Source organism: Pholcus phalangioides, unplaced genomic scaffold, assembly GCF_987345545.1.
Source record: "Pholcus phalangioides strain wild (caught in Gottingen) unplaced genomic scaffold, Ppha-v1.0 ptg000031l_1, whole genome shotgun sequence".
Taxonomy (NCBI): domain Eukaryota; kingdom Metazoa; phylum Arthropoda; class Arachnida; order Araneae; family Pholcidae; genus Pholcus; species Pholcus phalangioides.
The window spans coordinates 3394558-3417008 of record NW_028301621.1 but is presented as its reverse complement, the minus strand read 5'-3'; the positions used below and the strand labels follow the sequence as shown (position 1 = coordinate 3417008).

The following is a 22451-nucleotide window of genomic DNA, read 5'->3' as shown; positions in this document are numbered from 1 at the left end:
AACATAGTGGGAATATAGTTTGGAAGTGTGAGAATGTTTAGTGCACCATCTATATTTGAAATTACGTGTGAAGTGAAAGGATTGAATATTTGCACTGTTGTAGGCCTGTGTAGGAAGGGGGATCTGCTCGCATTCTCGCCTAGAAGTTGGGAACCACAAACAAAGATGGTGCAACCACAGGGCCAAAATCTTATTCTGGGATAACCACCTTACTGGATGTGAAAGCTCCCTGTAGTGGAGTATAAATCTGTAGATTGTTGATTTTAAAAGTAGACAGAAAGATGTTGAGCAAAGACAAACAGTACTGTGTATTTATTAGACATATCCAAAATAATGAAGTCGGGACATTGTCCGGACTTCATTATATTTATTTGACGACTTACTTAAAGTTGTTAATTCAGTAATTAAACACAATCTGTTCTTTCCACACCCTGAAAATTTACTGTTGGCTATGATCGTTGATGACAGAGAACAACGCATTCGAGAGAGCTTGGATATACCGTATAGAACTTCATAAAAAAGCAAGATAATTCTCGCCTCTCTCTAAAGGAAAAACTATTAGACACTTCGTACTACATAAGATAAACTTTACAGTTACCGATTTCACTGAAAACGTTTAATGGAATACATACCTGTTGTATCCTCCCTCCAATGGTACGGAAGTATGTGATGATGATATTATATCATTCATCAATTCGACATTAACCACATCAGAGGGCACTAAAAAGTTTTCCTCATCACACTCAGACAGTCGACAGATGTATCAAACTTGATTTCGAGGCCTCAACTAAAGTATATAGACATGAAGCTAAAGATGTACTGTACTTCATATGGAATATATCATCAAGATCAGTAATGCCTGATTTCTCCCAAAAGTCAGATTTGAACGTGTCAATTTTGATGACGAGTTTTGAAATGTAATGTAAATTACTCACACACGCGCATACTTTAGATGGTTGATTGAGAGGGGTGTGGGTTGAACTCGACGTGCAGCTACCTCTTGTGATAAATTCTGGGTCGTTTTGTTGTGACAAAATGGGCGAAGAGCTGCACAGGAAACTTGCAAAACTTTGATAAATTACTTTTCTTCGAACACGTTGCGCGACCGATAAACATTCAAATAATAATGATGTTTTAATTTACTTTATTGAAGCAAAAAATAAGCAGAACAATTATTTGCGTGTTGATCGTAGAATTGTGAGTAATATTGAAAAATTCAAAATAAATGCCCAATTTTGTCGATTTTCATATACTTCAACTACGATGCACGACCGGAAGATAACCGATTTAAATTTTTTACGTCGTTTTTCTTTCTTTTAAAGGAGGCAACTTTTCCGCACTATAGCGATTTGAAAATAAAAAATTCATTTTCGACCCACCCTAGTGTTCATAAAAAATTACAATCGATATTGTATTCTAAAATTACGGGTTTTAAACTTAGTTAGATCCCTTAACCGAGGAGAAAAATGATAATTTAGACAAAAAAGATGCAATACAGCTTGAGACATGGACTTTTTTTTTCTATGAGAACTTTTCCGAAAGAAACTGATTGAATAAATTGTCTCCTCCCACTATACTGCAGAGTATTTACACGCGTGAACGGTTAACGGCGTATTTATATATATATATATATATATATTCCACCTTAGCAATACAATTTCCCACCAACCTTTCCAGCAAGAGAGCAATGAAATCATTTCTTTTGAACTCATTTGCAGGCCCTTTTCCATTCTGTGTTCACAAACCCTTGAATCTTTTGGCCCAAATACGAGAATAAGTGTCATGCTTTTTACCTCCTTTTTCAGCTTCGCGTTTGGTGAATTTCATATTATACGCTATTTTGCAAATGGCGGAGCGTGTAGCCTGTGGGCTTGTCTCCATTCTAAAGTGTTCGAAGTCATTCAGCCAAGACCGCAGATAAGAGAGGCCAGTGCATCGTCTTATTTTTCTTTTTAAAAATTCAGATTGGTTTCGCTGCTCGTTATAACATCATAACTCGAATGTGCTAGGATCTATCACGACTGCTGTAACCATCAGAGGATATGCTGGAAAAATATATGAAAATCAGCTTGCTATCATACCTGTGAGTAATTAAATTTATTTGTGATCACGCTGGACGGTTTGTGAAAATTCATCCGTGTTTATTTCTTATTTTATAAATCGTATCGGTTCTCAATTTCGGAGGAATATATGACTAACATCTCCGCTTTTTATTTCACATTCAATCGGGGGCGTGTGCAGGATCTACCTTTTGAAGGGACACACCAGATTTGGGAAGGGCACCACGAATTTCTTAGAGAATTTTCGGTCACCTTCAAAAGCTTTTGAAATTGACAGCAATTGATTAGATCAGCATACAAAGGTATTTTTTCGATATTTTAATTATTTTATAAAGATATTAGAAAATGTTAATTTTAGTTTCTCTTGGAGGGGGTGCAGAGGAACGCTTGTGTGTTCAATATACCTGCTTTTCGCATATGACGTAGATTCCCAGATGAATTTTCACTATGTGAACGTATAAATAACATCGATCCAATGCGCATTAACTCTAGATATTACTACTTAATTGTTTATCCTTCGACCTTGCTCTGCGAAGTTGGAAAGCCAATTCCAGGTTTGTTTCCCAATTGACGTTTTTGAGTTTTCTTTCTCACGTTCATAGAAAAAGCATACCGTAAACCGAGGCTATTTTGTGACGGTTTTTGATACTTTTGTGGAGTTTCTATAGAAAAATCAATATTTTTTTAAATATGTTATTGGTCATAATAATCACTCATTCTTTAATTACGAATGAGCGTTTTAATTATTATTTGGACAGATAATATTTCAATAAATAACTTGCTTATATTACAACTTTGTTAGCAGTCAGATTTTCCACTATAATAGTGTACACATTTACATGCTTCAGAAAGTTTTACTGGCAAATTGTTTTTAACACTCTGAAGGAAAAGAATATTGAATAATTTCAGTAAAATTTTAGCAGAATTATGTCATGAATTTATATTAGTTTTTCCGAACGATCAACAACACGATCATAGGTGTTTGTAGGATTATCGCAAAAAGGTGGGGGGGGGGGGTGTTCAATTTTTTTTTTCTGAAGGGTATTGGCTATGAGGTTTTTCTCTGCAAAATAGCAGGCTATAATAACACACAATAATCTCGGCTCAGGGGGTCATTGCGCACTTCAATGAACGCAATAACTGAAAGGAAATACAAGAAAATATTATAGAAAAAAAAATATGATAGGCAACAAGTATTTAATAATTATATTTCAGCTGGCAACCCATTTATTTCAGGAACATCAAAAATGTCTCGTTTCCCCTCCCGTCTGTAGTATTTATCCTCCTCACAATTTTTTTGTTGTGGCCTAATGAGAAGAACGAAATCTGGTAACATCTCAAGAGTTTGCTTGATTTATCCATCACATTCAGTAAAGTACCTCGTTTGTAAATGATTTTGGTAATCATTCCTGGATAATATTTAGCCTCATAAACAACAACAATGTTCTACCCTCACTTTTTATCTTCCTCGCTGATCGCGGGAATGACATTGGCTTCTGATAGTCTTTCTTATCTGTTATCTTATTCTAATTATACAGCAGAGTCTGCATCACTTTCACATAAAGAATTTATTAGTATGAATCTTCCGACGAGTGTTCTTTATGACTGTGGTTCTCAATCTTTTTTGCCCATGGCCCTGTTTCAACCATTTCTCATTTCTGTGCCCCCCGCCCTTGTGACCCATGACCACAATTTCCGCCCCCGTTTTCTCGTTAGAAGACAGTTATTCAAATATCATTTGAAGTATAAATCTGTTTGAATCTATTAGTTTTCAATTTATGAAAATGAAAATAAATAATTGTAATACAATTCAGTAAAAAAATACAATGTGAACTTTGCGCTTGAAGACGGCGCAATGTCAAGTTATTTTACTGGATGTAATTTACATTATTTACAAATTAGTTTTTTTCTTGCGTAATTGTTTATATGTTTATAGTTTTATTCAGAATTATCAGTTGTAGGTTTCAAAATACACATTCTTATAATGATAAAAATTACAAAAATTGGTAGCAAGCAGTTTTATTACCTTTATTCTCTTCATGCAGATAAAAGTAGTAATGAGGAAGTATAGCCACACAGTTGGAAATTTAACTTTTCACATAATTTTCCATTATAATATATCCAGGCAGGGCCGGATTAACCATTAAGCATAACAAGCATGTGCTTAGGGCATCAGGAGAAAAGGGGGCACCACAAAAAATTATCAAATTATATATTTTTTATTAATGTACAGTTTTTTTCCACATTACTAACGATGCTATACGATGGAAAGTCCTTAACGTTCATACTGGAAATGAAAGTATTTTGTGAAATTCCTCTTCCACACAAGATGAGACGAATATGCTATTTCCACAGCAACAATATTGAAATCTCAAATTTTAGCGAAACTAATAATACTGCAAACTAGAGTTCACGTTAGTTCTAATTTTTCTGGAATGAGATGTCACAAAATTTTCATAAAATAGGCCCAGGGTATTCTTAACAGCATCATAGGCTCCAGAGGCAGGTAGGGGTCCCGTACCCTCCAAAGGACGATTAAAAAATTGAAAAAAAATTGTAAAAACAAATTCAAAATATATACATATCGAAAGAAAATATACTTTTATAGGTTGCGAAATCAATATCTGTTAATTTAAAATGCTTTTTTGAAGGTTAGTAACTCAAAATATCTCTGATAATATTCCTAGTGCTCCTCGAAAGGTCAATCCTGTGTACGCTTTTAACGGGTCCCCGAACAAATTGATTTTTCCAAGGCTCACTATCTACCTAAAAATACCTGCCTTCCAATTTTCAAACATACTCTCGAAAATTGTAACCAGAGGTAATGGTCACGAGACCATCACGGCACTTCCGAGGCTTAGAAGGATCGTCCCGTGCGTCGAGAAGGCACAAAGTATAAGCCATGTTATACATAATAAGGACATGAACTTAAAACTAGTAGATCTGCGGGCATACTCGTGTATGGATCATAAGTGGATAAACTGTGTAGTTTGATCCATCGTAGAAGCAACGGTCCAAATCTAGATTGCATGAACTCTAAATCTATCAGAAATAAAAGGTACCCGATGATGGTGATTAACCAAAAATAAGGTACAGTAGAGTCTCTGTAATTCCAGTCCCGAAAGTTTGAGGTTCTCGCATAATCCGAGGTATGCTGGAATTTTTCGGAATTCCTTCTCAAAAATCCCCCTTTGTTTTTCGAAAAGAACGTGTTTTGTTTCATTTTACCTAGAAATGAAAGTAAATTTAGTTTGAAGAGGACTCGCACCATATCTCCGTCCATGACTAAAGGGAGATCTCAATTCCTATGCCGGGGTCTTCGGCCCGGCATAGTAAATTTATAGTGTAAAAAATTATATCTTCATATCGGGCCCCCAGCACTAGATTCCCTGCTTCAAAGAGTACATTGTTCTTGGTAGCTCTAATGGATTAAGCCAGTGAATCAAGAATCAAAAAAGTAAGAGTAAAGTACGTATCTCTTTCGTATCATGGCCGCACAAGCGCCAACAGACACGTACCGCGTTCGAGTGACATTATCGGGGAGAATATTTTGCCTGTGCTGTGAACATATATGTGAGTATTTTGCCGCATGAGAGGCCGATGCATCATCACGTTTCACTTTCTCATACGGCGTGAAACATTTTAGGGCAACCCTTAAACAGAGGCCCTCAAACTTTTTCCAGTCACGAGCACTCTCACGGCAAGTTTGACATGAATGCATGAAAACCAGATGATTTCAACCCTTGAATGCAATTTGTACGAGGTGTTCAATTTCAACGTTGATCAAGTGCCCGCGAGCACCAAATCGGACATGAGCATCGAGCACTCTGGGTGTTTCAGGGAGCACCATAGTGCTCGCGAGCAACGGGTTGAAGATGCCTGCCTTAAAAACAAGATAAATGGAAAAAAAAAGGGAAGATTTCTCCTCACTCCACGGGCGGTTTGGAAAGCCCCGGTTAGGCTGGGACCTGACTACGGCGCGGTTGCACGTGGTTGAGGTTGGGGGGGAAGGCATCATCTATAGTTTTATTCTGTCAACGCACAGATACAACTGCAACCGCGGTTTTTTCAACCGAGAAAATCCACATTTTTTGGGACGGTTGGGGTAACCGGAAAACTGCCATCATGTATTGCAAAGGCTTGAGCTCCCTGATGACGGTTCGGCTGGACCTGCGGTTGTTCTCTTCCATTGTCTATTAAGTGGTTTGACAAGGAGGGTGATGGGATTTCGGATGCACTGGACAAAGGAATTGCTCTCCTTCTCAGGCTGCCATAAAAAAATGAGAGGAGAAGACAAATTCGAGGAACTGTATGGTGAAGTTCCATGCGACGGAAACTAATTCTTTGTTTGGTGCTTTTGCACTGATAACAATAAAAAAAACCAATGAAGAAAAAAAAATTTTCTAACTAGTGAAATTTTTTTGCTCTACATGAGCACACATAAAAACTCGGTTATAATGACATTCATAAACTAACGTGATTACGCTAAAACCAAGATGTATATTTTAGAACACTTGAATGAAATGCATTGGATCCCGATTATAACGTTTTAGCAAAAAACCAATTAGTTATCTCATCCAAAAGAGTACAAATTACCACGGGGCCCAACCATTTATAATAAATTCATAAAAAATTAGAAGTAAAAATAATCAGACATCTGAAGGAATATATTTTTATATTTGCAAATTCTCTATATCAAACTTTTGAAATATTTATTAAAAGCCTAAGTATGAACCGGGGATGAAATATGTCCCTAAGAGCTGCATTGTGTGTTTTGCTTTCATTATTCTGTCTTTATGGTATTTATTTTTGTATCGTATATGAATGTGGCTGTCTATCTGTTGTTTTTGCAATGAAAAAAAACCATCTAGGCCAGCGGTTCTCAACCGGTGCTCCGTGTGAACTCCCAAGGGCTCCGCGGCCCTCGAGGAAAATAAAAAAAGAACCAGTAAATTTGAAAAAAATAATTATTAATATTTTAGAATAAAAATAAATCAGTAACTTTGATGAATAAATAAAAAATAGGCCTACGGGGCTCCGCCATAGAAATTATATACTGGAAAGGGCTCCGTGGGTCAAAAAAGATTGAGAACCGCTGATTTAGACAAAACGTTGTATGCGGGTAATATCGAAGAGTGCACTAAAACAATTTTCACACCTACTGTTCTTTTCAAGCAGTTTTTAACTTACATACACACACAAAGTCGCATCTAGGGAGAGCGGGTCCACTGTATCGAGTGCTGAACTAGAGGGGGCGCCGAATTGCCCCTTTAACACCACTTCTTCTAACCTTTCCTTATACGGGGACGCCAAAAGCTTGCTAGCTCCAGTTAAAAAAAGTATCCAGCTGCGGCCCTGTATGTACCTTAAACTGCAACATACATACTGATGAACAGGGCCACAACGACATGCGTGGTCAGCCGGGGCAAGCACGCATTTTGGCGCCCCCTTTTAATATTGAAGGAGAGATGAAGGGTTAACATTTGCGCTCCTGTCTGGCTCGGAGTTCGGGAGATCAGTCAGTGCCGTCTTAACGCATGGGCCCACCCGAGCACGGCCCGGGTGCCTCAAGAGAAGAGGGGCCTCCCAAAAATGAGATACGATTGAAATTTTCAAGGATTTACCATGTAGGGCCTCCTAAAAACCACTTGGCCCGGGGGGGCCCATAATACTCTTAAGACGACCCTGGCACCAGTCCCACCTGCTCCTCTCTAGTTGCGGCCCTGATGTCGTATGTACAGGGTGTTAAGAGGGCCTGGGTAGCAAGTTCAGAGGGGCGGCAAATTTGAGAAATTCGTGGTCAAGAACTTTAAATTATAACGTGAATAGGGGGCAGAGCAATTCGAATAGCCAGCACGTGGCGAAGCCATGAATCTGTGTCTGGAAACGGATTTAGTGTGAAGCATGTAAATAATTTCGTATAAGGACATTACGTTCCCTTCGTGTCATCGCATCATCTGGAAAAAATCATCTGATAACTGATCGGGAGAAATGATAAACGAAGAAGTTTTTATGACGTTTTTCGTTACCACGGTTCTTCGTGTTCATCACAACGAATTTACTAATCCTCCGTTGATGGATGTTCTTAGTATTATTATATAGCGTTATACTGTATCATGTGTGATTGAATAAATTTAAAAAAAAATTACATTAAACGAAAATATCATATGTTCCAGTGGTTGCTAATTTTTTTGTGAGCTAATAGCCCTTTGTACAGTATTTCCTTCTCGTGCTGCCCCCCCCCCCATCTTTCTCCAGGACCTTCTACCCCGGGTGGGGCGCTGTTTCACTTGTTGGTCGAAAATTGAACTGCAGCTTAATCCCATTATAGCAAACTTCCAAGAGACCGGAGAAATCACTTCGTTACAACGAAATTTCCTTGTAAAGGAATTCCAGGTTGTTGCTGTTGTGCCTATGTAAACTGTTGTGGGAGGTTAGAAAAGTTTTCGTTAAAACGAGATTTTCACTGTAACGGTATTCGTTAAAACGGGGTTAGACTGTATTTGTTTTACTTCATAAATCTCCCCATGGTCTCATTGAGATATCCTGAAAATTTGGATGTACTCGGTTAAGCAGTTTTTGAGGAAAAACTACTCGAAGTACGAGAACTTAAACTGTAATCACCCATTATGTAATTATTTACACTCTAAACCGGAGGTCCTCAACCTTTTTCTAGTTGTGAGCACTGGCTGTACCCATCATCGAAAGGAGAGCACCCTTACCCTGACCATACGTATGCATGAAAAATTAGGATGATTTTAATCCTCGAATGCAATTTGAACGAGGTAATTTGATTGAAACGTCGATCGAATTCTAGCAAGCAATTATTGGACAGGAGCTTCGAGAACTCCAGTTGCTTCAGGTAGCACCGTGGTGCTCGCGAGCAACAGGTTGAAGATGCCTGCTCTAAACCATTATACTACATCTGGTCATGTAGGCCCTATGTGAACAAGAAGCCCAGGATAACGCGAATATGGGTGGCTTTAAGATGGCCTTGGTCCCACGAACAGCTTTGCTGAGTTCGCAAAGTAGTACACCCCAAACCCAAAACAGAAGTTCTCGAGGTGTGGGTCGCTTTTTCTGGGAATGTTCGGCATTATCGCTCGGAAGGACGTCACGACGACTTTGCATTGCCGTGAACCCCTGCAGTGCTTTGGAATGGCTCTTGCTATTCTTACGAGCAGGCCGAAGAAGTGGCGAGTGGCAAAAGTTTCAAGAACCCCTGCCAAGGTCTTCCAAACGGGTATACCAGTCGGTAACCGTTTTTCAGTTTGTTTGCCTTCATCCGGATTTCTGAGAATTATAAGAAAAACCATTATCTATTTTAAGGGCAATAGACCTGTTGGGAAAAGTAATAAAATTTAGATACTGTAATTCCATTTAAGCCCAATTGACTAGCCTTCCATGCACGCCCTTGGGAAAACGAATGGTCTTTTAAGAAAAGGGACTTCGCGAAACATAAAACAAATTTCGTGGAACCTGTCAACTCGGACATCTCCTACATGGGGCAACTTTGAAAGGCACCGTCATAATCCTACAACACAGAATGTCGCCAAAACCGAACGGCTTAATTTAATTGTAATGGAACCGTAGAGGTGTCCACTTCAGAAAGGTTTTGGTATCAGTAAGCAAATCTGAAGCCGCAGCTACGATTATTATTAGAACGCGTGAGGGCGCTTGCACAGTGTTGCAGTACATTACTAATCATATTTTATCCATCTCATTTCTTATTTACCAGTTCCGCTAGTCTACTACCATTAGTCAGCTGTGTCAACGAAATTTTTTTGTGCCACCATGTCTTCAGCAGATTCTGATTCGTTAATGGCTAGCGATAGTTATTCCGAAAAAATCATAAGCGCGGTTGAAAAAAGACCAGCTTTATATGACAAAAATATGTTATTTAAATAGTTTTTTTATAATATATGTTATTTAAATAAATTATGATGATTCCAGTCATGATATATAAAAAAATTTGTGCGATTTGGTCACGAATCGTAAAAGCATCAAAAATGGGTCAACTTGTAGGCTGTCTTTCTTCAACTCTGAATTAATTTCAAACGGCAAATATTGTTACAGAAAATTAAATTCCATTACATGAATATTTTTATTAGTATATACAGTAAAACCCCTCCTTCTTGTGAACACGGACAGGACAAAAAAATTAAATCCATGTAAAATGGGTGACCGTTAAAAAGAGGTTTGAAATTCATACTTTTATATATTATACAACTGTAAATTATTATTTGTCCGTAAAAGAGGGAGTATCCGTTAAGAGGGGGTTTTACTGCAATGCAGCTTATGAGCACGAATTCGCATGCTAACTGAAGCCAACTTCAGCTTGGCGAAAATAATTTAGCCAATCCCGAGATGTCACGTGACATTAAAAAATAAAAAAAAAACCCGGTTGCTAACAGCAGTGTGTGTTTCACGCAAAATTCCACGGTTGCTGATAAGATCAACCGCACCAGCCGAACCGTAGTGTGCCGGCAGCCTTACATGTGTAGCTTTGGTGATTATTATACCTGCATGGCAACTTTTTTTCCTCATAGGGACAAAAAAAGGTGGGACAGAAATCCATCAAAAGAGTCCCATCTTTGTTGCGGAATAATGGTGGGTGACTCCTCTCCCATAATCCTTTGTGCCGCGAAAATTGCTGTTAGCTCCTTCGTCGGCCATCTTGAGCCAACCACCCGTTCAATCCTCGTGACCAGTGACGACTTCCGAAAAGAAGGGGAATACCAAAGCGCTTGAAGAGGCTCTGCAAGCGCTTTGCAGAGCATTTCTCTGCAAGATTTCCTCTGCAAGCGCTTTGGGGAATACCGGCATAAACTAAATGGCACGTAAACGGACTGTAGTGAAAATCCCTGTTACCGGGAACTTCCCGGGATGTTTTATTGCACATGTAAACGGGGCTTAAAATCAGTGGCGGATTACCGCACAGGCGCATGAGGCACGCGCCTTGGGCCTCGGCAGAGCGGGGGGCCTCCAAATAGTTGTGTGCTTCATCCTACATATGAATTTACATGCGCATCAACAAATCTCTTGAACTAAGTACAGTATCTGCTCTCCCTTTTTTTTTTTAACCGCAATTTTTTTATTTTTTTTATGTATACTGTACGTATAAGAGTTATGGAAGAAAAACGGGAACTGAAAGAAAAGAACAATTTAGTAGAGCTCTTATTGTGATTTTGTCTCCCACTTGTTTGAATGAAATACTATAAGCTGGTTCAAACAACATATACATTTGCAATCTATGACTGGAACCATACGACCATATGACAAAAAAAAAGTGGGGTTTGAAATGAATGCTGAATGACATGCATTCTGAATCACGTGATTTTTCTGTTTCTCTTTTAAACACTCCCTCCCCGGCTGAAAAAAATCAAGGGGGTTTCTTTTCCTTCTTTCTAAAAAAAAGAGCTACATTTTTGGATTGGTCAAGGAGGCTTGGGTAGACAACATCTTTGTGTCAGACCGAAAAGTGTTTATTGTTAATGTAATTGTAATGTGTGTTATTGTAATGAAAAAAATTTTCATGCCGATCCTCAAGATTTCCTTTAGGATTTAGATTGCAGAATCTCCAAAAATAACGGTAAGCAAAACTAAAAATATATAAATTATCTGATAAATTTTTATTTGAGCATTTCAATTCAACTACAGTAGTCTCTCGAGAATTCGGTCGTGCTCTAATCCAGCACGTCCAGTAGTCCAGGATATTTAGGTGGTGTGGTGTCACTTTTCTCCTGATGCCCTAACCCCTTAACACGTTCTAATATTTCTTAATTGCTGATCAAGTCCTGACTATGTCTTTGCACGAAATTTCATATATTATTTCAATGGGTTTCTTCAAAGTTAATCCAGCAATTTCGGTAAAATCTGGCACACCGTGGTCTAATACGTACCGGATTAGCGAGAGTCTACTGCAGGGGTCTTCAACCTTTGAAGCATAGCAGGCCATATTGAAACATTTTATAAAGTACGCGGGCCACAATGTTATACTGTGGCATTTTTCGTTATTAAACGAAACGGGGGGGGGGGGGCATAATATAGAAGATTTTTATTCACTCTGAATACAAATAATACAAAGGCCACAACAGGCAGAGTGCCCAACGAGGTGGCTGAAAGAGAAAGTAATAATAATTAATATAATAATAGTAAAAATAAAATAGAATAAACAAATAAAAATTTCTAAAAAAATTTTTTTAAATAATTTCTTTCATTGACAATAATTTAATTCATTCTGAAATAATTTCTTTCATTGACAATAATTTTAATTCATTCTGAAATAATTTCTTTCATTGACAATAATTTTAATTCATTCTGAAATAATTTCTTTCATTGACAATAATTTTAATTCATTCTGAAATAATTTCTTTCACTGACAATAATTTTAATTCATTCTGAAACAATTTCTTTCATTAAATTTTATTCATTCTGAAATAATTTGTTTCATTAAATTTAATTCATTCTGAAATAATTTCTTTCATTAAATTTTATTCATTCTGAAATAATTTCTTTCATTAAATTTAATTCATTCTGTAATAATTTCTTTCATTAAATTTAATTCATTCTGAACTAATTTCTTCCATTAAAAATATAATTCTTATATTTACTCTGATATAATTTCTTCCCTCTATTCCCTCTATTGAAGAAATGTTTTTCTATTAAATATTATCAGTATCTTTATATCAAATCAAATATATTATATTTGAGATATTATCAAATCTTTATTAATCAGTAATATTAAATTACTAAAACTATGACGGATCTCCATTTTTGCCGTGTGGCTGAAGGCACCAGGACGGACATCTTAGATTACTAAAAATATGATGCAGAATTTTACTGTGATTTTTTTTTTAATGGGAGTGTGATTATTTCTCATCTAGTACCAGAGAATATCATTATATTTCCTTATCTTATTTTTGTGTTTATGGTTTTAGTGATGCAAAAATAAAAAAAAAGTTATGACTTTCATAATATTGTTTATTTTAGTGAATCATCTCGTTCTTATTAGGGCCAAAAGGGTGCAGTGGTGGATAAACGCAAATTTGTGGGTGGGGGCGGTAGTTGTGACCATGTGTTCAATTTTTCAGGACGGTTCTGATTTTTTTTGGAAAAAATTCTGAATTTTTCCCCCTTTTTTAAGCAAATTTATTTTCTTGGTTTGTTATTCAGTCAAAAACGTAGAAAACATTTTTTTCCCCATTTAATTTTTCTGCTCTCGGGGGGGGGGGGGTGACAGCCCCTACCTTTAATCCGCCCCTGATAGGGGGGCCTCCAGATCAGGTTGCGCCTGGGGCCTCCCAAAATCATGATCCGCCACTGCTTAAAATGCTTAAATGTGTGACGTAACTGATATATACCTAACGCCACGTGAGCGAACTCCCTTGATAATCTAATTTCGTGTATTCGCATCTACAGCCACTCACCGTTTCAGACACGTGCATGTCTGACACGGCAAATATTCTTTAACATAAAACCATTGAATGTATTCATACCTATCATATCATATCGTGCCGCGCAGGCGCAGACATACACGTATCGCGTCCGAGTGACATTCTCGGAGAGAATATTTTGTCTGTACTCTGTGAGCCAACCCATCATGTGTGTTTCGTCAGTACGAGGCGCCGATGCATCATCGTGTTTCGTTTTCTCACGCACTGCAAATTCATTGCGTTCAAACCATGGATTCTTATTGAATTCATGACAAATTATTATTGCAAAAATTTTTTGAATTCGGGAAGGATTTTAAATATCCGTCATAATTTGAATGATAGAAAGTACAGTGTGAAGGACGAACCATCAAACCAAATTATTTATTGTTTGTTCCCTGTTATAATTACAATTATATATTTTAGAAAATGAATTTTAATACATATTTTCAGTGAAATCCCGATATAATGATACTCTGTGTCAAGAAAAAATATCGTTGTAGAGTGTTAGCGAAAACCACCTGCTTTTTAGATGTAGGCAGCGTTAGGTTAGATCAATGTTTCCCAAAGTGGGCGATGCAAAAGTCCAGGGGGGGGGGCGGTAGAAGCTTTGAATTTAGTATAGGATCCTATGAGTTGAGAGCGATGAGAATGAAAAAAATTTTGAAGGGGCGATGGAACAAATGTTTGGGAAACTATGGGTTAGATGTAAGTTTTTTTGTCTGGAGCATAGAGACACCTGCCCCATATAGTGGTACTATCGTGTGGTATCATTCGATGTTGATGTGTGAGACCCAGCGCATGCCGAAAATGCGCTGCCGATGGGTCCCTGATGTATAGTCTAATTTTAACAATGAATTAAATTATCATATTAACGATGTTGTCTTTCTTTTACGAAGCATCTCATTCGTTTTGTTTATAAGAGGGGGTTATTGTTACATCGAGAGAATCAGTGTTATTATCATGCACCACCAAATTTATGATGTCAAAAAATTAAAACTTTTTAGTTGATTAATTAAATTCAGTTGGATGCTTTGCCTCAGTATAGTATGGTTTAACTGCATCGTACTTTTGTATACTATGCTCTCAAAAAAGTAGCAATACCAATAATTTTTTAAACATTTTTAGTGATCGGGTGACGTGAAACATCGGTGTTACTAGACACCTTCGGAAGAAAAAAAACTGAAGACATGTTTATATATAAAAATTAATTGTAAGGGGATTTCCTCATGTGATATGAAAAAACTATCGTTGTAGCGGTTTCTTAACCTTTTGAGGTTGTAATCGTAGCGAATGTCGTTGTGTCGAAAGCAATAAAAATTAGACTATAGGTGATTCCAAAGAAAACTTAAGAAAAATATCGCTGTAAAGGGGATTCATATCGCGTTCTATCGAGTATAAGCGTATCTAGATGTATGATGAAACCTCGCTACAACAATAAGATTGTTATCATCTTCATCTATCATAAATCGGTGATTCGGAAAAGATGTCAAGAACACCATAAATTTTGTGGCGTATGATGATAATGCCTCTCGATAGAACGATAATCCCTCTAAAATTTTTTTGTCCACCGTGTACCGTAATACGTATAGGAATTTCACTTTTCAAAATCAGTTATAACGACAAAGTTTCGTGGAATCTTCGATGCCATTATAACCAAGTTTGATTGAATATAGTGTTTTAAAGCGAAATAAAAAAAAATGTTTTTCTCAGAATTTTTTTGAGAGTGGCGCCACTCGGTAGTCACAACACATAACGCCTGTCCTTGTCTGTCACGGAGAGTGTCCGTAGAAATGAATACAAACGCTATGCAGTCAAATGATGGGCATTGTGACGAATTCGAGTCACAACGATCAAGGTTCGAACCCCAGTGATAGTGGTCAACTGAAGTTCGTTTTCTGTGGTTTCCCCACTTTAAGTCGTTAATGCGAGCCGATGTCCCATTTAAAAGTCTCTCTACAGAGAGCAATCAGGCCTACAGCATTTAAAAAATTCACCCATAACGCAACAGGCAAAATACTGTTGCCTTCGAATTCGGAAGATGGATGGAAGCACTTCTTGAACACACATAGCCAAGCGTTCTTCAGAAACAAATATTACGTTAGGACAGCACATACACGAACATTCGGGTATGGACAGATTCGTTAGAAATTCTGCAGAGTAATGTGCACGAGGTACACATAAGGTTGAGTAATAATACTAGTAGACAGAGAGAGAGAATGTAGCAGCTATGAATATACCATGTGTGTCTGAAACTTTGAGTGTCTGTAGATGTGAACCCATATTAGAATCGCATCATACAATATATAAATTTTCAAATTTTAACAAAAAAATCTAATTAAATGTTAAATGCAAATGACGTTTCACTGAAGCGGGCTTTGAGGACGTTAAAAATGAAGACTATAGTATTTCCTTAATGTTTTCAGCTTATATGTTTTAAATAACCTGAACACAAACACACAATAAATACATTTTGGTAATCAAATTATTTAATCAAATACATTTGCTAATCAAATTATTTGAAGAATTGTATGCTTAATGAATAATTTATTCAAAAATATAAGCATTCTTTCATTCTTATTATAGGCGCATTTTACAATATATTTCAGCAGCCAGAAATTTTATTCGGAAGGGGGGGGGGACCAAAGTGATAGAGCAATAGATCTGGCCATCTTTTTTTCAGTTTTTTCTGTCATTTTCTCACATTTCGGGAAGGGGGAAGACTCCCCAAGTTCCCCCCCCCCTTCGTTACGGTCTTGTATTTTAGGGTGCTACGAAGCTGAATTAAAGATAACTTGCTTCAGCTTTGGTGAGCTAGTTCTGAACCTTTTGTGAGACCATGTGCGTGACCCGGTATAATTATAATAAATATACATAAAATATGTATACGAGTGTTATGAAGGGTTCATTCGAAATTTCTTTCAACTGCGCATCTCTACCAGAGAAACAAACGTAGTTGTCTTTAGACACGAAGGGTGAACTGGATTAAAATATTATTTAATACACATGATACATACTATGTATACAAATACTATACATACTATACAAATTCTCTAGCACATTCAAAAAGACTGCTTCCATTCGAGCCGAAAGCATCGTTTCAACTATATCTTGTATAGACAGAGAGAGAAAAAAAACAAAAACACAGAGGGAGAGGGGTTTCGAACCGTTTAAAGGCCGAACTATGAACAAAATTACTCATTGTTTTGAAATTTGGAATTTGAGGTCCTTTTGCATGCCTATGCATAGATCAACTTTGAAATTTGAAGAAAAAAAAAAAAAGTTACTTGTATCGCCTATATTCTCACGATTTTTTATTTCTAGAGTACAGTTATCTCACGAAATTTTCTATTTTGGACTACAATTTCAAATTCGCAACACATACCGATTTTTTTAGCATAAAAATGAGTGAAGAAAACAAATTTTTTTTATAATGTCCGTGATAAAAGAAGGAAAACATCTTTGATGGACCCGTTTGTCATATTGGTAGCATTTATATATAGTATTTTTTGGACACCTTGCGTTGCAGAAACAGTATAATGGCCATCAGATGACCTGACATCTTTTTTCAGTTGACAATGTGAACCTGGATGAATAATTAACCCCTCCTTTTTTCGTAGAAGATTCATGTCACTCCTCTTCGGAATTCCAAATGCAAAATAAGATCTGCTTCTCGCAACTCTGAATGAATTATCCTAACGTGCTATAATGGTTATATGGCAAATCTTTTCAAATGGAACCCAGAGCTGAGGTTTTGATCGGATTCTAGAAAGAATTTTTTTTATCCCATGCACTTTTTTTTTCGGATTGCTTAAAATTGCCTTTTCTTGAAACCTTCACATGAGTGTTGCACTTTTTTTCTGCCCTACATTTTTTTAAAAACGCGTTATGGGAATTTCTATATTACCTCATCCTCGATGTTGCAAAATATATATCTAGAATTCCACATACATCAGTTGGAACTGTTGTCATAGGTAACTTTCAACAATAACACCATCGGTGATGTTCCCATTTTCATTGGCAAGTAATTGGCATATATATATGCGAGTTATAAATATCCTACTGATTATGTATATATCTAAATGTTTCTAAATATCCTACAGCTTCTTCTAATGCGAGATATTTTCCGGACGTGGTTACATACAGCTGAACATAAAAAGTCTATCTACGATTACCGATCAGGGTTTGATTAGTCTGCGGCTCACAAAAACATGTATTTCCAAGAATGCAAGAATAAAAAGTACTCAACCAATATAAATATAAACAATTCACCCCCCCCCAAAGCACATTCCTCTGTTTCATATTACCCAGAATTCACCCCCATTCACATGTCGAATGATGACACCACCCTGGGGTTCGAACGGAGAAATCGAAGCAGCATACTGCACATTAGATATCTCTAGAATCCTGGCTCTCTTGAAAGGCCAATGTTCCATAAATGGAACATGCATATTTGAACGCGCGTAGCTCTTCAATATTTAACAGTACAAAGAAACTAATTGATTTACTTTGATTGATGTATTAAGTGGTAGAAACACACAAAATAATTTTCAATTTACTTCAAAATTGAAATTTTAGCGAATTTTAATCGAAATAGGGAAAAAATGCCCAAAAAATGTCAAATTTCAAAATTCTGTCAAAAAAGATTAAATTAACATGAAGTTTCCGAATTTATTTCAAAAAGTACTTTGAACTCTTCTCTATATACGATAAAAACCGAAAATATTTGTGTCAATTTTTATCTGATATTTTTGCAAATAAAAACTATGTTCCATTTATGGAACATTGGCCTTTAAACGGTTAATGACGTCACAATCGTCTGGGTCAAATCTGACACCACAAAATATATGAGAAAAACATCTTCCCACGCACATACTGATTCGCGACATCCTCCCACCTTGAGTTTATGCCAATTAAACTCAATATTCTCAGATCAAAATAACACTTCACTCATAGTTATAAAAACTGGTGGCAGATGGCAGCACTACACATAACAAGCATTACAGAGAAACAAAAAAAAACTTCACGTCAGGTTACACGTACACGCACATTCCTGCATGTACCGATTCGTTGGGGGTTCCGCTGGTGGGGGGGGGGGGTGCATTATGACCTACACTCGGACGACGCACGTGTCGGGCACGTGCGTCGTCCGAGTGTAGGTCATCACACGGTCAAAGAATAATTCTTTGCTAAGCAATGCAGCCGTTCACACATATCCGCACCGTCACCAACTAGTTTATTTTATATTTTTACGGTGACGGTGCGGTCTCGGGAGAGAGAGAGAGCGCGCAGATTTTTTTTTATAAAAGATTTCTTGATTTTAATCAATTTCTGCATTATTACTTTTATTAATTCTGAATTTTCAATAGTTCTGGAATTACTTCTTCCGTTAATTCTAAATTTTAATCTATTCCGAAATTATTTCTTTCATTAATTCTGAATTTTCATTGGTACTAAAATAATTTCTTTCAATTATTTTTAATCCATCGATTCTAAAGTTATCCTTAATTTCGGAAACGGTTTCTCACATTAGTTTAAAATTACCTCCATTAATTTTTGTGTTAATTCACATTTCTGTAGTTATTATTTTTTTTTGTATGGGGGTATTTCTTAGCGTTCGTGTATATTCAGTATGCCGATTCCCTCTTCCCACAAAATATATGAAATCTTGTTAAAGAGAGGGGGTGTCCTAAACATTTTTCGTGCCCCGAAATTGTTTAGACGCACCTGGCCTCGCTTCTGTGGTACTAGCGTAATATGTAGAAAACATATGGATAAACATTTTCACAACTTTGATGGGAAAACAAAGTTTAAAATTATGTTTCACATAGCATATAACGAAATTTTGCCGGGGAGATTTTTGTTAAAATAATAATGTAAACTTGGAAAACTAACTGGGTTTAATTTCCGATGCTCTATAAATGAATCATTGTTTTGGTTTTAACATAAATTATATATATAAATAGAAAACGGTTCGAAAATGTTTGGGTTTTTTCTTATGGGAAAATATAGGAGACATTTTAAATTTGGTACTCACGTCAGATGCAACATGTTAAGCCATAAATGCTTAACCCATGTCCTGTGCTTCAAATGCGGCCCGTGACAACAAAAAACAAAACAAGGCTCTCGAGTGGTCTCAAGCACATTTCAAAATCACTTGAGCGACTAACGGCACACCTCCAGTTCACTTAAGTGGATCGTGATACATTTGCAGATTATCCTATTTGAGTGGTTAGTGGCACATTTCCAGATCTCTCGAGTGGCCCGCGGCACGCTCGCAGATCACTTAAGCGGCACGTGCCACTTCTTTTTAGATAATTTTGGAGGATCGAGACTCATTTCTGGATAACTTAAGACGCCCGCGAAATATTTCAAAACAATGAAATGGCCCACACCTTCCAAAAAGTCGAGCACCTTTGTGCTAAATATCTGACAAAGGTGTTTCAGCGACTGGGACTTTGGCAATGAGTGTTTTAAATTACTATCGAATACTGGTGAGGCTTTATCATTGAATCAAGCCCCGGCAAACTAAACACCCCAATTGTTATTGATTTTAATATCCATTTGCCATCTGCAGAGGAGAAAATTTTCAGTTTAGAAGATTCCGCGAACACACACACACACACAGAGTAAAAGATATGCTCGCTCTTTCGTACAATATGCTCCTACTGAGCTGAGATACACTTCTCCGAGGTGTTATCGGAATTTGACACCGCCTGCCCCTACAGATGATTATATTTATGATGGCCGTTGACTCTGAATAGAAAAAAAACGAGTGTGTAGGTGAGGAAGAGAGTACCCCTCTCCCCCCACAGATTGTTTTAATTTCTATATGACTTTTTTTTTCTCTCTCCCCTTTTATCACTCCGTAAATAATCTCCTCTCTCCAAACTATAAACAAGAATGCATATAGTCAAACTAAGCAAATGGCCGTCTTTTTATTTTCAGCTGCATTAAATAGATCCTATCCTTTTTTGCGGGTTTGTCACATACAAAAAATCTATCGGAGATCAATCCAAAATAAAAAATTTATATACATGTATAGATTATTTACAGAAATGTTTAGAACAATTAATTATTGTTAATTTACGCTAGGGTTATTATATCCAAATCACTCTTGTTAATTAATTTACTGAACATTTTGATTACACCGAACCGGCTGCGTCAAAGACTTGAAGCAATCGACACAGCTTCGTAGTCAGCATACGGCAGCGACACGGGCAACACACGGAAAGGTGAGGTCTGAAGAGGAACGAGCCGAGCCACGGCCAACTGACGCCCGAGCTACGGTCCTGGCACGGTGCGGATATGTGTGTCCAGACCTTTAAGCGGACTTAACGGACGACTTAACGAGGTTTTACTGTATTTACATTGTTATACATAATACTGTATAATTACTGTTGCTTATTGATTCGAGAAAAATCTTATTAAGCTCCTTAAATCCTATTGGGTCCTTAAGAGCTGTAGAGTGTATGTTTTGTTTTTGTTCTATTGTCTTAGTTTGTATGTTATTTGTATTCATGTACTTGTGTGTGTTGTTTTGCAATTAAAAGCTTTTTTTAAAAGAGCGAAGAGTAATCGAGGGCGGAAAAAGGTCGTATAAACCAGGAGAGTCGTATAAACGGAGTTTGATCTCAGGAAATACGATTTCCCGTTCGCGATAGCATCAAAATGCAGTGGCAGATTACCGCACAGGCGCATGAGGCACGCGCCTTGGGCCTCGGCAGAGCGGGGGGCCTCCAAATAGTTGTGTGCTTCATCCTACATATGAATTTACATGCGCATCAACAAATCTCTTGAACTAAGTACAGTATCTGCTCTCCCTTTTTTTTTTTAACCGCAATTTTTTTATTTTTTTTATGTATACTGTACGTATAAGAGTTATGGAAGAAAAACGGGAACTGAAAGAAAAGAACAATTTACAAGACGCAGCTCTCAAGGGCAAGTTCTTCCCCGACAAAGAAAGAAGAGACATTGTAAAGCGATCATTCAGGGAGGGTCATTTTCAAACAGTATTTCCCTAAGGGCACAAGCAGGAGGAGGGGTGAGAACAGCAGGTCCTAATGTCTGTCCGAAATGAAAATTGGAGTGAAGGCATAAACAGATGTCTCATTCCACAGTATTAAATGCTTTTATGGCCGCCGATAATACGACAGCTTTGGTGTAAGCTTTTGTATACAGTATAATGGATGGCAAGATGGCTATCGGCAAGCGGCGACATCGACAGGAAGAGACACTCGTACTAATTAAAATGAATGTAGTAGAGCTCTTATTGTGATTTTGTCTCCCACTTGTTTGAATGAAATACTATAAGCTGGTTCAAACAACATATACATTTGCAATCTATGACTGGAACCATACGACCATATGACAAAAAAAAAGTGGGGTTTGAAATGAATGCTGAATGACATGCATTCTGAATCACGTGATTTTTCTGTTTCTCTTTTAAACACTCCCTCCCCGGCTGAAAAAAATCAAGGGGGTTTCTTTTCCTTCTTTCTAAAAAAAAGAGCTACATTTTTGGATTGGTCAAGGAGGCTTGGGTAGACAACATCTTTGTGTCAGACCGAAAAGTGTTTATTGTTAATGTAATTGTAATGTGTGTTATTGTAATGAAAAAAATTTTCATGCCGATCCTCAAGATTTCCTTTAGGATTTAGATTGCAGAATCTCCAAAAATAACGGTAAGCAAAACTAAAAATATATAAATTATCTGATAAATTTTTATTTGAGCATTTCAATTCAACTACAGTAGTCTCTCGAGAATTCGGTCGTGCTCTAATCCAGCACGTCCAGTAGTCCAGGATATTTAGGTGGTGTGGTGTCACTTTTCTCCTGATGCCTTAACCCCTTAACACGTTCTAATATTTCTTAATTGCTGATCAAGTCCTGACTATGTCTTTGCACGAAATTTCATATATTATTTCAATGGGTTTCTTCAAAGTTAATCCAGCAATTT

At 37.1% G+C, this 22451-nt stretch overlaps 1 protein-coding gene across 1 annotated transcript in view; it reads left to right on the top strand.

The window, feature by feature from the left end:
- The first annotated feature begins 1781 nt into the window (after window positions 1–1781).
- LOC149067019 (uncharacterized) overlaps window positions 1782–22451 on the top strand; it is a 130722-nt gene continuing 110052 nt past the window's right edge. The window contains exon 1 of the mRNA XM_089252974.1: window positions 1782–2083. The gene's annotated coding sequence lies outside the window, so the exon portion shown is untranslated. The remainder of the gene's footprint in view (window positions 2084–22451) is intronic.